Source organism: Callithrix jacchus, chromosome 2, assembly GCF_049354715.1.
Source record: "Callithrix jacchus isolate 240 chromosome 2, calJac240_pri, whole genome shotgun sequence".
NCBI lineage: Eukaryota > Metazoa > Chordata > Mammalia > Primates > Cebidae > Callithrix > Callithrix jacchus.
The window spans coordinates 86,105,356-86,122,436 of NC_133503.1; the positions used below are offsets into that span (position 1 = coordinate 86,105,356).

The 17,081-nt window shown below is 39.3% G+C and overlaps 1 pseudogene; it reads right to left on the reverse strand.

Moving 5' to 3' along the window:
* Positions 1-3,294: 3,294 nt before the first annotated feature.
* LOC108588560 (small ubiquitin-related modifier 1 pseudogene) lies at positions 3,295-3,702 on the reverse strand (annotated as a pseudogene).
* Positions 3,703-17,081: the final 13,379 nt, after the last annotated feature.

Consider the following 17,081-nt stretch of genomic DNA (forward strand, 5'->3'; position numbering starts at 1 on the left):
AAAATAAATGGCAAGATTTTACTATAGCTGTCATCTTACAATTTATGGACATCTTTCAGTGTTGATATGGAGAGGTCTGCCTCCTCTAACTACTAGAGACAGGCTCTTCCATGGTGGGATGTGCCATAATTCATTTACACAGGTATCTGCTGATGGCCGAGACATCCTTGGACATGCTTTTTTATGCCCACTACTAAGGTTTCCGTAGAGCCTTAACTACAAGTGGTACTTCCAGCCCTTTAAAGTTTTTATAGACACTTTTTACTTTGTAAGAAAATCCTGAAACTTTAATATAGGTAAGGATTTTTTTTCTGAATCTCTAAAAGGAGATATATTTTGCATAAGGGCCGAAACTTTTGGCTATGTAAGCTTTTCTAGAAAAAACAATTCTATGTAATTAAGCTCATGGATATACTGGTTTGGGAAACTGCCCAAAGGGGTTGTCACCAAGATTTTGGTGCTGAAGGTGACTTCTTTTTCTTCTTTCTATAAGTACTGTTCGAGGAGGTAGATTAATAGTTTTAAAATCTAGGATAATTGGTCTTAAATCTAAATGAAATTCCTCTCAGATTTGGTCTGTGGGTTGACTGAGTTCCCCCTTCTGATGATGATGTGCATTTTCTTTTATTTCAATGTCTTTGTGTGTGCTTCAGTGGGAAGTCGGAAGAGACTAAGCTGGTCAAATGCTACCCTAAATGAGAAATGAAATGCTGGTCCCATATTCTATCAGTGACACACTGAACTAACAACACTGTCTAGATTGTCAACTAACACAGAGCATGTTTCCTAAAATTTATAGTGAATGTATTTTTAAAACTCAACATTTGATAGAAAATAATTTTTCTCCTTCAGGGAATTTTTATTATTTAAACAAAACAACAGCCTACACAAGTATTAGGCAATGTACCAAAATAAAGGGTTTCTTTTTTCTTTTTTGGCAGGAGAGAAATTATTTTCATGTAGTCATTTGTTGGACCTTGGGGTAAAATTATATTTCATAGTTCCCTTGTTCCCAGGCTGTAGAAAAAAAAAAAAAAAACACGAGAGAGAGAGAAAGAGAGATTGATGTCTGAAATTTCAAGTGTATTTGTATTACAAATTTGTTTGATTCTCTTGGGAATAATTATCTCATATCATTTGAAGATTAGTAATTCCTTAGGAATGACCGTTCTGTTATAATTAGTAACTTCTTACATACAGCTAAGAAAAGTGAAAGTTAATGAACTTAGTTTCTTGCTTTGCTGTTTTATTAAACTGTTACTCTTTGAAACAAGTAACCAGAGTCCTAAAGATACTGCTCAGTGGAGTAATCATGCTTCCTTTCATTTACTGAGAATAGGTAATGTAGACATATGTGGTAGCATAACAATGGTCAGGAAGAAAACCCTTATTATACCTCATTATACGACACTAAATCTATATACACAAGGGAAAGGTGTGTCCAATGGCTGTTGGGAGGAATTTCCATTGATTTCTTCTTTCCCAATTTCTCAGACATTAGATTCAAGACTTCAGTGGAAAAGGAAAGAAAGAAAAAACAAAGGTAGAATGGAAAAGAGAGGAAATACAAGAAAGAAAAAAATGATCTGATAAGTGATGAATCCAGAAAGTCACAATCCTTTAATAAGAAACCAAAACTAGAAAGAAGGAAAACAAAAGAAAAATAAAAATCAAAAAGACTAGGCTTCATGCAACTCACTCACATTGGTGAATGTATGAGCTAGAAAAAAATGGTAAGGAAATCTGAAGGTCTTCAAGTTCCCCATAGAGGATGGGTGTGTCCTAGCTTTGGGACTTTAAGTGAAGTGTTTCTTTTCTGAGTCTTGCATGAAGATTACAGTTTAATGTTAGATCTTTGCATACCCTGAGATGTCTCCACAGTCACAGGCTGTTGGTCATATACCTGCAGGACACCAAGAAAACTCTTTAATGCAGCCACAAGATAAATGAATTATCTTTTTCATTTTTACAACTTTTACAAATATTGTTTATTTTAATAAAGCGGGTATAGACAACATCCATTTAAAACCCATAGCCCAGGTCAAAAATTACAAATAAAATAAAAAAAACCACTGGTCTCATATTCATTTCTGCAGGAAAACTTTTCAAAATTGCTAATGAAAATCAGAACTTTTCTGGGATCTTCTGACAACATTTTTTCTTTCTTTCTTTTTTTTTTTTTTTTTCTTTTGAGATGGGGTGTCGCTCTGTCACCCAGGCTGGATGGTGTGCAGTGGCACCATCTTGGCTCACTGCAGCCTTTGCCTCCCAGGTTCAAGGGATTCTCCTGCTTCTGCCTCCCAAGTAGCTGGGAATACAAGTGTGTACCACCATACCTAGCTGACAAAACTAAAAACAAATTTTTTTTGTATTTTTAGTAGAGACAGGGTTTTGTCATTTTGGCCAGGCTTGTCGAATTCCTGAGCCCAAGCAATCCATCTTCCTCAGCCTCCCAAAATGCTGGAACTACGGGTATGAGCCACTGTGCCCAGCCGTAACAAGATTTTTAAAAAATCTTTAAATGCTGGCCAGGCGTAGTGACTCATGCCTGTAATCCCAGCACTTTGGGAGGCTGAGGTGAGAGAATCAGGAAGTCACAAGATTGAGTTCATCCTGGCCAACATGGTGAAACCCGGTCTCTACTAAAAAAAAGTACATAAATTAGCTGGGTGTGGTGGCGTGCACCTGTAGTCCCAGCTACTTAGGAGGCTGAGGCAGGAGAATCACTTGAACATGGGCGGTGGAGATTGCAGTGAGCTGAGATCACACCACTGCACTCCAGCCTAGAGACAGAGTGAGATTTCATCTCAAAAAAAAAAAAAAAAAAAAAAACTTAAAATGTCTTTTCTTCAATGAAGCCATCTTTGGAGTTAGGCATTACTCTCACCTTATCTGTCATCTTGATTTCAACCTGATATTCCTCTCCTTTTGGATGTACCAGATCCTCAAATTTTTAAAGAAGCTTCAAGTTAAGAAAAGGTCATTTTTCCTCTGTCCAGTTCTCTGAAAAACTTCTACCTCCCACTGAAAGTCGTAGTCCAGGAGTGAAGCAATCCCATACTAGAACCCTAGGGCCAACTGGAAAGTCATTATGAACCCTTGGATTGGTCTATCTCATTATCACCAAAAGCCCAAAATGCATGATCCTGAGAAAGGTGGCCTCTGTGTGCACAAGTGTACTTGTGTAAACAAGAGGGCAACATGAAGGGGACAGGGGCTTGATCACCAAAAGTCAGCCCAATGAAAACAAACAATAATGGATAGTGAGCACTGGAATTCAAATTATCAGATGTTTCAAAAAGATGGGGTATCAGTTTTCAATTTTACTTTGAACACCACATTACAAAAAATTTTTAGAAGATGATTGAGGGGAAAAGAAAAATAATACAAATAACATCTAAACTGTTGAATGACCCCTGTTGGTTCCTGATAATCTTCAATCACATCTTCTTCCTACATTCTCATTTCTTTTGGAATATGATTATCAGTGCTTCTCTGACTTGCAAACAGAAACCTGAGTGAATTCATTGGAACACCGTGTCTTTGACAGTATGATTCTTTCAGTTTCTTGAGATGTATTGTCATTTTCATTTTGAAGTGAATCTCACTGTTATCCTGTCTAGTGACTTTGAGTTTAATGTATTCGGTTTCCCCCTTATCCCCGAAGTCCTCAGTTGAAGGTTTTGCCTCCTGGTCAGACATGGTGACAGTGGTTTCACCCAGGGGACTCACATAGCAGCAGCCTTGGGTAGATAGAACCTCGCTCTGGGGTTGAAAAACTCATCTGCGGTGTTGCTCATCACACCGCAGCAGCCATAAATGAATTCTTTTCTATGTGTCCTTAAGTTCAAATCAAAAGCTCAACTACAGAATGCATCATTCACTGTTGTTTAACTACTGGTTTCAGCAATTTAATGTAGGATCCATAAATAGTTCTAATCATCATATTAAAAACTAAGAATTAGTAGAAACATTGAATAGATGGCATTTACTTTCATCTACTTCATAAGGGAATGTCCTTTCATGCCAGGTAGGTACGAGCCTGTTGTGCTTAAGCTGATACAGTATTTCACCAGGTCATGATGGTATCTGCCCGTAGACCCTAACTATTAAGATGAGCTTTTAAAGACCATACGTGCGACCTGCATCAGTTGAAGAGTAGTTAGTGAGAACCTTTCCTAAAGAACTGGTCCTGCATTTAAAACAAAAGCTCTTTCCCAGGGCAAAGCGAATCAGTAAGAAAGCTCCAATGTCCCCTAAAGAAAATAGAAACTTGAAGCCTAGATCACTTGCAAATGTTGAATCTTAATTTATATCACCATGTGTGCGGGAGTCTCAGTCTGAAAATTTAATGTAAAAACTGGTCTTGGGCCTATGAACTTCTAAGGATATCCAACAGAAGCAAACTGTATGGGAGAATACTCCCATAATCTAGGATGCACTGAACTGCTTTTTAAAAAATCCCTACTAGTAATGAGTCCCTCCTAAGAAAAACCACAAAGCAATAAGGAAAAAATCCACAATAACAGAGTCAGCAGACTTAACTAATAGGATAATCAGAGTTCAATAATGTTAAAACAACTATAAAATAAGTTCATTTTAACATGGTTAGAAAATAAAGAAAAAAGTAGAAACCATAATGAAGTAATAGGTTACAATAAAATTAAAATATTTTGAACAGAACCAAATAAAACTTCTGTGAGTAAAAATGTAGGCACTGGATTGAAAACTCAATAACTGCATTAAAAGCAAACCAGCCACTCCAAAAGAAAGCATTTCTTAATTAGGAGATGGATATAGGGAAATTATCTAGATAACAGCACAGAGAGATTCAGAAAATATAGATGGAACACACAAGAGTTTAAGAAGCACACAGAAAGCAAAAGTCCAGCCTGCAGACAAATTTTTCTAGAAATAGAGTTTAGGAAGAATGGTGGTGTGGAACTAAATTATCATAAGCCCTGAATAATTTTAATGAAGCATTTGCTACAATTTTCATTGAAAAATAAAGGACATGTGTTTCATGAACAGTTAATGAAGATCATCAGAAGAAAGAGAAGACAGCTCCAGTAGCGCTTTCTAAAATACGGAGTACTTGGTTAGTCATTAATCTTTCAGATGAAGGAGAAGTTAGGAAACCGAGTTTCCTTAAATTCAGTATACTAACAAGAGTGAAAAACTTTTCTGTAATACTCAAAAGTTGCTTCTTTTAGTATTTCCAAGAACTGCTGATGGAGGACTTGAAGCCATGAGTATTTGTTTTAGAGCATTTCCTGTGCTAGATTGTTTGTTGTTGCAGAGAATTGTATTTGTTTACTTCAAATTGTGACTACAGCTTGCAAATTTGATTTTCCATTTTCTTGCAAGGAACACATTTCCCAACTAAAATAAAAAAGATTCAGTTATTTTTAAGACATTTTTAAATTACAAGAAAAATATCTTATTCTTCCACTACTGACATGAGTGAAAAGCTGGAGGATAGTCCACAATTGAGAAAAGACATGAATCCTTATGTTAGGAAGCAGATGAGTCCAGTAGCAGAAATAAGAATGAATGCACACCTAGATGTGCCATAGGACATAGTAAAACATCCAAGATACAAAGAAAGTCTTCAAAACGACCAGGATAAAAAATCCGATTACCTACCAAGGAGCAACAACTAGAGGGGCATAAAACTTATTATTCACTTATTCACACATTTAACATGGTCCCCAAATATTTTTCATACCTCTACTTTATGCCAGACACTATCCTAGGTAGTTTGGGTAAATTTATAAACAGGAAAGTGGAAGGGAAAGGCAAGGAAGGGAAGAAAGGAAGGAAGGGGAAGAAAGAAAAGAAAGAGAGGGAAGAAAAGAGGGAGGGATGGAAGAAGGAAGGAAAAAAGGGAAGCAAAAGGAAAAGGTCAGAAGATGAAAGAATATTTTCAAATTGAAATAACCTTGTGATAATTAACTTACTAATTGTAGCCTACATGATCTTGTTACATTGAACCCAATCTGCCTAGTTTCCTTTTTACTAATATACAGTCCTTAGTGGTTATAATAATTTTCTAGTGCTGCTGTAACAAATTATCACACAACAGTGGCTTAACACAACACAAATTATTACCTTACCATTCTGGAAGTCAGAAGTCCAAAACCATTCTCACTCAGCTAAAATTAAGGAATCATTGTTGTAGACTGTCTCCTACAGAAGCTCTAGAGGCAAATCTGTTTTCTTGCCTTTTCCAGCATTTAAAGGCCTCCTATATTCCTTGGCTCAGGGGCCCTTCCTCCATATTCAAAGCCAGCAGTGTAGAATCTTTCAATCTCTCTCTCCGACCCCTTTCTCTCTCCATTTGTACTTCTCTTCCTCCCTTTACTCTCCCTCACATGCACATAACTCTGCTTCCCTCATTACATCTACTCCCCTGCCTCTGACTTCCTGCCTTCCTCCTATAAAGACCCTTGTGATTACATTCATGACACCTGGATAATCCAGGATCACCTCTCCCTCTCAATATCCTTAGTTTGATAGATCTGCAAAGACCTTTTGCCATATAAGGTGATATTCACAGGTTCCAGGGGTTAGGATGCGGATGTAGACATATTTTGCTGGGTGGGAGGGGCACTATTTTGTCTTCCAGAGTAGTTGTTTCACTGTCACTTTTGAATAGTAGTCATCCTAAAACTCTGTATCCAGCTAAAGTAAACCATTCAAAGACTGAAGGTAAAACAATATTTCGGACAAAGTTTGATGGTTATAGACCATTGCTGAAAGAATCACTAAGGACTTTTCTGCAGTAAGAAGAAAATTGAATGCAGAGGGAAGGATTGAGAAGGAAGATGCAAAAATAAAATAAAGATATGCATCCTATTAAAACAAACGTGTTAAAATACTGGAAGGCAATAATAGGAAAGATGAGAAGGAGACATGGTACTGATAGGAGTCATAGTATACCCTCTGGCTCTTGTGGAGTGTGGAGGGAAGGCAGCAAGGTTGATTAACTGCAGAGATCAATGTTAACATCAGAATAACCTCCAAAAGAAACAATAGCACTTAAAAAACACAGTAACCCTCAGACTCATAGCATATGTACCTAACAACATAGCCTCAAAATATATAAAGCAAAAATGGACAGAATTGCAGGAAGAAATTTATAAATGCATACTTCTAGTAGGAAGTTTTTTAACATACTTTTCTTAGAATCTGATCGATAATGGAGGCAAAAAAATTAGTAAGGACATAGGATAGATGAGTGATCCAATTAACAGGCTTAATCTAATGAACATGAATAGAGCTCTTTATCCACCAACTCGATCTACATTCCTTTTCAAGTATGCAAGAATATTTACAAAAATCGACTACACACTGAGCCAAAAGCAACTGTTAAAAATACCAAATAATCGATACCATTGTGTCCAATAGACACATAATGTGAGCCATATATGTAGAGTTTCTAGTATTCACATTAAAAGTATTTTAGAAATCAGGTAAAATTAATTTTATTATAAATTATTATACTAATTATTTTAGTAATAATGTGATTATAACATTAAAATTATTTTAATAATAAGATTACAATATTATTAAAATTATTTTAATTAATAATATATTTTACTTTATTTTACCAATATATCCAGATATTATTGCATTTTCATATTAAGTCTTAGAGATACAACACATCTCAGTTTGGACAGCCCCACATGAAGTGCTCACTAGCCTCGTGTTGCTAGTGACTATTATAATGAACGGAGCAGCACTGGGTCATACAGACCACACCCTCCCACCTCAGTGTAATACCTAGAATCAAACAATAGTTTAAACAATAATGAATTCTGATGCTTGGAAATTTGAATAATAAATTTAAACAAATTGTGAATCTAGACATTTGGAAAATTTAAAAACTTCCTTCAAAATAATTCATGAACAAAGAAGAAATCAAATGAAAATTATGAGCTATTTAGAACTGAACAACAATAAAAATCTAGATGACAAAATGTGGGGGACAAAATGTAAATATCTAGGTGTATGACTCATATGGGAACTTGGTATGTGACTGAGGCGGCATTTAAAGTTAGTAGGGAAAGAATAGTTTATTCATTAAATGGTGCTGAACAATTGGTTTTTCACATGGGAAAAACATATGTAATTGGAATCTTGTCTCACATCATACACAGAAAATGAATTTTATTTTTGTTTTGAGACAAAGTCTTGCTCTGTTGCCCAGGCTAGAGTGCAGTGGCTCAATCTCGGCTCACTGCAACCTCCGCCTGCTGGGTCTAAGGGATTCTCCTTCCTCAGACTTCCTAGTATCTGCGATTACAAGTGCGTGCCACCATACCTAGCTAATTTTTATCTTTTTAGTAGAGACAAGGTTTTGCCGTGTTGGCCAGGCTGGTCTCAAACTGGCCTCAAGTGATCTGCCTGCCTCCGCCTCCCAAAGTTCTGAGATTACAGGTGTGAGCCACCACACCCAGCTAGAAAAAGAATTTTTTGTTGAATGGTAGAAAATCTTTCTACTTGGAAAAAGGAACAGTCCTATGAACCTGCTTAAATCATGAGTCAAGAATATTAAAATAGGCAAACGATACTCTCTCTAGCCTCAAACCTTGAATGATTACATTATTTTTTCCCACATTATTGTGTGACATTAGCAGAGAGATAGAAGGTCCATAATTTATAGGCTTCTCATAGAGACCTAGGATTTGTGGACAGGCAACAGGAGAGGAAAGTGCTCAGGCTTGGAATTACCTGGAATTGGGTGTGACCTTGGGCAAGAAATAACCTCATTTGTTTAGTATTAGTTTTCTCAGCTGTAAAAGAGTGATAATGATGACTACCTTTCAAAGCACTTGTAGGAATTTAAACAGAACAAATGCATCAAAGGCTTAGAAAATATTAATTCACTTTCCCTAAACTGAAAGGTCCAGAGTGTATTGAGGATGTTTGTCCTAGTACCCTACATCCTCTTGCAGCACTGTAAGGCCTGAGGGGTTCTGTAGTGATAGGGAATATCACAGAGGTGCTCTGAGGTGGACAGGAAGGGCAAAGGGCTCTGAAGTTAGGCAGACTTGGCTTTGAATCCAAGGTTTGTCTCTCACCAGCTCTTAGACCTTAGGTAAGTTACTTAACATCACTAGCCTCAGTATTTACATTTGTAAGCAGAGTTAGTAACAGTTCTGTGCTGATGGTGGGAAGGTAAATTAATTAAACCACTGTGGAAGACAGTGTGGTGATTCCTCAAAGACCTAGAACCAGAAATACCATTTGACTCAGCAATCCCATTACTGGGTACATAGCCAAAGGAATAGAAATCATTCTATTATAAAGACACATGCACGCATATGTTCATTGCAGCACTATTCACAATAGTAAAGACATGGAATCAACCCAAATGCCCTTCAATGATAGACTGGATAAAGAAAATGTGGCACATATACACCATGGAATACTATGCAGCCATACAAAGGAACAAGCTCATGTCCTTTGCAGGGACGTGGATGGAGCTGGAAGTCATTATCCTCAGCAAACTAACAGGAACGGAAAACCGAATACTACATTTTCCCACTTATAAGTGAGAGCTGGACAATGAGAGCACATGGATACAGGGAAGAGAACAACACACACTGGGGCCTGTTGGGGGTTGTGAGAGGGAGGAAGAGCATCAGTAAAAATAGCTAATGCATGTGGGGCTTAATCCTAGGTGATAGGTTGACAGGTGCAGCAAACCACCATGACACATGTTTACCTATGTAGCAAACCTGTACATGCACCCCAGAACTTAAAAGAAAAAAATGGTTCTTGGATGTTGGTCAGGATTCTTAGTTGCAGCAACAAACACCAACTTTAGCTATTCTTCAGCAGCAGAAAGACACTGTGTTAAGAATACTGAGTAGTCATGGGTTCCCCAGGCTGCATACCTGGGTAATAGGTCCAAAGTCATGCCTCAGACTGGCCCCATGAGGATGCCATATTGACTCCAGTGTTCACTGGCTGCTGACACTAGAATTATTTCTGCTATTGGAAACCGGGTGTGTCTCTGTGGGCCAGAGCAGGCTCTAGGCCATCTCTGCTTTTTGTGTCATTGACTCTCTGGTCCAGGTCTGACTGATTGAGCCTAAGTCACTTGTCCAAATCCTAGCTGCAGGGGAGGCTGAGAGAGTACGTTTGCCACTTCTCCATGCGAATAAGCCTCCTCCTGCAGACTTCCTCCCTCCACTGAGACTTCAACCTGGGTAGCTCTCCAAGAGAAAGGGAGTTCAGGTGCTGGTTGGCCACAAAGAATACCCACTACACCTGTCTCAAGGATTCCTGGAAGGATAAAATGAGCTGGTGAATGTGAAGCATGTAGCACAGTGTAGGCTTTCGGGGCTCAGCTGGGAGACTCCTTCAACAGAGGACAAAAGAGCAGTATTGGAAGAACAACAGAGCACGTTCTGACCAGGAACTGGGGAGGCTGTGATAAAAAGCTCTTCTAATGTCCCTGTCAGCCAATCTAACAATGTTTCCAGAGATTCTGACTCCTAAATTCACATGGGAAACATGAAGGACCTTGAACAATGTTGAAGGTTAGGGAAGATGGGAAAAAAACTGTGTGTGACTTTTTTTTGGAGTGGACTCACCTGTGACGAAGCCAGCAGAAAGCAGTCTTGCTTCCCCTGCTCCCAGATCATCAGCTTTACTGCATGTGGCTTTTCCAAGCACAAAAAGTAAACAAACACTTGTTTACTCCTGAGTTTTCTTTAGAAAACAGGACTTTGAAGAGTTTTATAGATATACTTTTAGCAGAAGCATAGAAAGTCTTATAATTGCTTTTTAGGTGAAAGAATTGATTTCACAGAAAAAGATACTTCCTTCCAGATGCTTTTCTTCCTATAGAGAAGCTTAATCACACACTCACCAGAAAGTGATGCTTTTCTTCCTGCAAAGAAGCTTCACCACACACAGGCTTTCAATTGTCAGTTCTTCAAAGGCTCGCCTGCATCAGAATGAGACAGCAACATAAGAGTAGTTTGAAGGCAGTGATCAACTGTGTGGAATTTTATAATTTTTATTAAAATTACTTCTGCCTAGATCTGTTTGTTCAGCTCTGCCCTCATCTTCTGCACACTCTGGGTCTAAGATTTATATTAAACTGTAAGCAGGTTTACGGGAGAGGAATCATGAGTTCTGTGCTCTTATTACTTCCCACAAAAGTTGGTGCAGGATCACACTGCCCAAAAGGAGAGTTGAGCAAATATTATTTACTGTGGGCAGTCTGTGTGCTGTGTCTGATGGGCCAGGTTCTGCACATGGCTCCCGGGGACACACTGAGAGCCCCACACTCCCATGCTGGGAGAGCAATCATCATTAAACAATATTTATTAACTAGCCCCATGCATGTGGCACTGGACTATTTAAGTAAGGAGAACAGTCGCAGTGCACACCCTTTGGGAGCTTACAATATCAAACAGGACATGTTTTAGGGCCTGGAGGTACCCTGGTGAGGTATGGCACTGAAAGAGTTCATTCACACCAGAGGGCCGGGCTTTTCTCTCAGCCTGCGGTTCACTCTGTCTGCCTTCCCAGGCTCTAGGCTGTAGCTCAGTTTGCTTAAAAGGTCCTTTATTGGGAGAATTCACTGAAAATCTCTGTGCTAAAATAGCCCTTATACCAGAACCTCCACAAACCTAGCACTTCCTTTCCACAAGATCCATTGAGTCCCATGTGCAGGTTACAGAGGTGAATGTCACATTGTTTCTTCTATCCAGAAGCTGACTGGGGACCCAGCGGGAGTGGGGAATGCTCGGTTACTCTGGATTACGGGAGAGGCCAGCAGGTATAACACAGCCTCTGTAACACATGGCCTACACAGCACGGAACATGCGAGTGAGCGCATGAAAAAGAAAACTGCTCATTCTGACTTGTGGGGATCAGAGCTGAAAGGAGAAGAGCGTATCTGAATGAGCTCTTGAAGTTAGGTGAGACTTTGATGGGCAAAGACCATGGCCAGGCATTCCAAACTTTTGCATGGGTCCTGGAAGAGTTGGGGGAAATGATGAATTTATCTAACAGGCTTTCAAATAATCCCTCCCACATGGGGCCTATTTCATCTATTTCAAAAATCCTTGGATCTATAGGTTGGAAGCAGAATTGGGATGTGTTCCACTTAGAGCTAGGAGCCAACTCCTTTCTCTGCTGCTACTGCTCACTCCCTCTGTCTCATCTATGGGAAGACTCCACCCCAGGAGCACAGAATGAAAGGTAAAAGAATGGCTGTAGCCCAGGCTTCAGCCGTGCCAGATGAACAAAAACTTGTGGGATCGTTCAGAAATATAAAATAATCCAGCCCTCCTTGCCATTCTGGGTCACAGTTGGATGACTGTAAACAAGGCATTCTCATACACTGTTAAACAGATGTGATCATTTTCTCCACATCCTGGGAGTTAACAAAGAGACCTCTAGGGATATTTTTTCTGCCAGGTGTTTGGCAGTGGCATTGACAGGAGAAGAAGCCCCGTAATGTTTAGAGGTCAAGCGGACCTCAGCGAGTCCCTTAGTCTAGCTCTTGCCTTTAGTCTGGAAAGCACACAAGTCACAAAGCTGGGATGGCTGTTTCTTACTCAGAGAGTGTCTCAAGAAGATGCAGTTTAGAGACTGGGGTGTCTAGCCTGAGACTGGATGCTACTGTCTCTTGAGCCTCCCTGTACCCCATGCAACCCCCTTTACTTTCATGTTGATTTAAGGCCACACATTCAAGAGGAAGCTGTCTGTTCTTCCACTCCACATTGCCATAGTTATCATGGAAAAGGGGGGCCTTAACCAAGTACCTCCGTCTCGGGCCAAGAACTGCTTTGTATCGATTCCCAGGTAGTTTCCTCCTACAACTTTCTCTGTGCATGGAGATCTCAAATGACAGCACAGAATCACACATAAGTCTTTCTATCAAAAATAAGCTATTCTTACCTCTCTTGTTTTTTTTTTTCTGAAGCCAAAGGCAAATGATGCCTTAGTCCAAAGGGTTTCACAACTTCACTTGCAAAAACAGCCAAGTTTTAACAAAAACATTTCAGTTACATAAAATGAGACTTCTAACATGTGTACAGCCAAGTTTGGAAAGGACTCATTCTTTGTGTGGATAAGTTACTTGAAATTCTTTCTGACTTTGCTGGAAGCTTGCAGCCTTTCCATTGTCTCTATGTCTTAATCAATCCAACTCACAACCTTTTTTTCAATGTAGTCACTTACTAAAACCAAGTATGTTCTGCTTCTATAATGTAATAACAACACATGTTTGCATGTTATTTAGAAAAAATTGAATAATGTCATTATAAGTGGGGTTCCTCTGGAAGCCCGATGACTTGTACCCTGTGATGCCATCTTTCCACTTACAAAATGAAAAAATCCCATAGATTTGGGCTCATTAAGGGAGAAGTTGTATAGAATTACTTGAAAAGTATATGGCAAATAACAAGTAGCGTTTGAGGTGTTGTTGATGTTGTTGTTGTGATCTTTAAGTCTTTGTAATAATTATTCCGGCTGAACTTGTTTCTTTTATCTGTAAGTTAAACATCAGATAAAGTAAAACAGATAGGACGTTCTCCAGCAGTAAATGTGCAGTTCAGATCCAGCACCCCAGATTTAAGCTACCAATAAGATTTCTTTTCTTTTGAAAAATAAATGAGTGTTATTTAACCAAGGTAGCATGAATAGAATAAATAAGTATTTTGTTATTTTTATATTGTTAATTTTTTGCTCTTTAACTTTTTAAATAAATAACAACTTATGGCAGATGAGTAGCGAAAATCATTAATCTAAAAGTCAAGTCACTCCAACAGATGAGTGAAGAAAAGATTAGGTTAAAGATCACTCTTTGTTAAAAAAAAAAATAAAGCTTCCCCTCCTTCACTGTAAACATTACAAACTTATAATATATAGCAAAGTAGAGGCAAAAATTATGTATAAATCAAACATCTCAAAAGCAACACAGTTCCAACGTTGGCCAATTTGTCTCTGCCCTTTTCTGTATTCATAGTTATTGGATTATGAATGTTTCCAATCACACTATATTTAACATTACAACATGACAACTCTTCATGCCTTTATTAATTCTTTGTAAACCTTACTTTGAATGGCTGCATAATGTATTAAGCAAATGATTTACTTAAAGGCATCAGATTGTTTGGTCTTTTAAATATAATTATATTGGACTCTGTGCATAAAGCTGTCTCCTTCTTTCTTTATTTTTTCTGAGACAGAGTCTCACTCTATTGACCAAGCTGGAGTGCAATGGTGCAATCTCGGCTACTGCCACCTCTGCCTCCCAGGTTCAAGACATTCTGCCGCCTCAGACTCCAACGTAGTTGGAATTATGGGGTTTGCCACCATGCCTGGCTAACTTTTGTATTTTTAGTAGAGATGGGGATTCACCATGTTTGCCAGGCTGGCCTCAAGTGATCTACTCGCCTTGGCTTCCCGAAGTTCTGGGATTACAGGCAGCTTTTTCCCTCTTAGGATTAATTTTTATTATATAAATTCTCAGAAGTGAGAGTAAAATGCTGGTGCATTTTTTATATTTATTTATAAGACTATTTACATATATAATTATTTAAGTAGAAATGTTTTTCCCTACCATAGCAAGCACTCATGAATCTGCCATTTGAGAAGAAGTAATCTCAAGACTATACTGTATAATTTTATAATTTTCAGAGGATTCCATCTTCCAGTGTCCCTGTTTTTAGGGAAATCACATCTTAAGATGACTGTACTGTTCTTTTTCAAATTCAGCATTTCCATGTTAAGTTTGAAAATATCTAGGACTTGACCCAGCATTTAGTGTAGAAAAGGAACTCATTAAAGATCTGAAGGGGGAAAGAGAGCTAGAGAGAGACAACTTCTCTTGACAATACTAAAGCATTATTTATGCGGTGGGACCAGAGTAATTTTATTTTGTTTTTGCACCATTATGTTATATAGTTCCCGGGAAGAGTGTGACACCAGAGTATGGGAATGTCCTTGTGCACACATTTCACATCTGCTTGTTCATGTGAACATAATTGTGCCAGGAGCTCTGGATGTTAGTTTTTAGAACAGAAATCATGATGTTCAGCTTTAGTTCCTGAACAACTGTAAGGGAGATTCCAGAGGGACAAGCTCAAGAATGACTTAGAAATTATAGACAAGATCATGCAACTGTCATAAAGCTATCATCAGTTAATAAAACAGGGTTTTCTTTTCATTAAAAAAAAGTTGGCTTTTTTTCCTCCTTCAAAAAAAAATATTGATGTTGGACTCTTTGGAACTTTGTCTGACCTTCTTTCTGCTGACTTTTCATTTCCTGTTTCTTTTCTTTCATTTCTTTTCTTTTTTTTCATATGTTGGGGAGTGGGGTTCCAAAACAATCTTCCAATGTGCTAAAAGCAAATATACATCCCCTAAAAGTAGTATAGCTTCAATGTCCTTGCTCCCAGAGCCCTGTGCTGCCAGGGTCCCTTGCTGCTGTGAATCAGGTTTCTCCAAAATGTGGTTTCTCGCCCCATTCCCTCTTCCCTTCGGCTCCCACAGAAACTAGGATGTGCAGACATTTGTGGGAAGAAGTCCAGGAAGAAATATGATAATATTCTGAATGAAAAGCAAATCTATAGGAAAGATGACAATAGTGGTGTCTATAGAACGTTTCATAGATAAGCTTGGTTTAAGTGCAAATTATTCTTATAGCTCCATAGGAGGAAAATGAGGGCTCAGATAAGCCAGAGTAGAAACACACACACACACACACACGCACGCACGCACACACACACGCACGCACGCACACACATACACGCACATGCCCACTCCAGCTCTTCTGTGCACCAAATTGCCTGGTGATAAGATGCACTGACACATTGTTCCCAGAGCAGCCTAGACCCCACACTAATGGCTGGGATAGAGCAGTAATAAGACAGATGCCATCACCACCCTACAGAACCTGCAGACATTGAACAGCTCACAGCAAGTGGTTTGGAGCATGAAGTCCAGCGAAGGGGAAGTACAGGTGCTGTGAGAGGTCACAGAACAGGAGATCAGATCCTGTTGGGGCCATAATTAAAGAACTCCTGGAACTTGGATAGCATCCAGGCAAGGAGTGGGTGAGAGAAGAGCAATCCAGGCCCAGAAACAAGGTATCTGAAGACCCCAACATGGTCCAGTGTGCAGGAAGCAGAGGGGCAGAGGAGAGCAGGCAGAGGAGCTACAGAGGTGGGCAGAATGACATCATGCGGCGGCCCCAAGACCATGAGAGATGGCAAGGATGACAGGAAGCAAGGAAGTTGGGGAGTGACAGCGGATTTATACCTGGGGCCTGAGAGGCTTTTGGAATAGTTTAAGTGGTTTTCTTTTCTCTTTCCTGCATTTTCTTTATCTTTTTCCTTTCCAAATAGATATGTGACTGTACTTTCCATTACTGTAGGGGAGGTATAAGGGATAGCAGTAAGATATACCATGTAAGAATTTCTGGCTTTTATTTCCAAAAGCCTAAGCACTTAGAGTGAACTCAGACATTTGCAAAGGAAGTAGAAAGAATTGTGGGAAGATGAAGGGCAGAGATAGGGGCTCCTCTCCAGGTGAGAAAACTAAATTCCTCTGGAGTGAGAGAAGATGGGGGAGTGGTCTGTGGGTCCTAGAATGGGGGTCTATGGGGGCTACCTCTCAGCAGCAGCCTGAGAAGGGATCACCCCAAGACCCTGCCTCACTCCTGAAATAGAAATGTGGATAGGGCAGTGGATGCCCAGAGGCCTCCCCAACCGACCCCCAAGCCTGACCACATGAGACCTTGGAAAGCTGACACAATTCCAGGGAGCCAGGAAAACCCTAAGGACATCTGACGATCAAGTTTCCATCAGCTTGGAGAAATGGGGCTTCAAAATCGAGAGAAAGGTGATACATGAAAAATAAAGGGCTGGGATATTTCCTGCACTATGGACATTGTGGACTATGATCCACATTACGTATGCAGAGTGAAAGGCTTCTTTTGGCCCCCATGTGAAAAATGGATTGGAGAGAGGCATGAGATGATGCAGGGGAAATACTACAATGGCCTCTACAAGGGTGACAGAAGTGAGAATGAAAAGAAGTGGAGG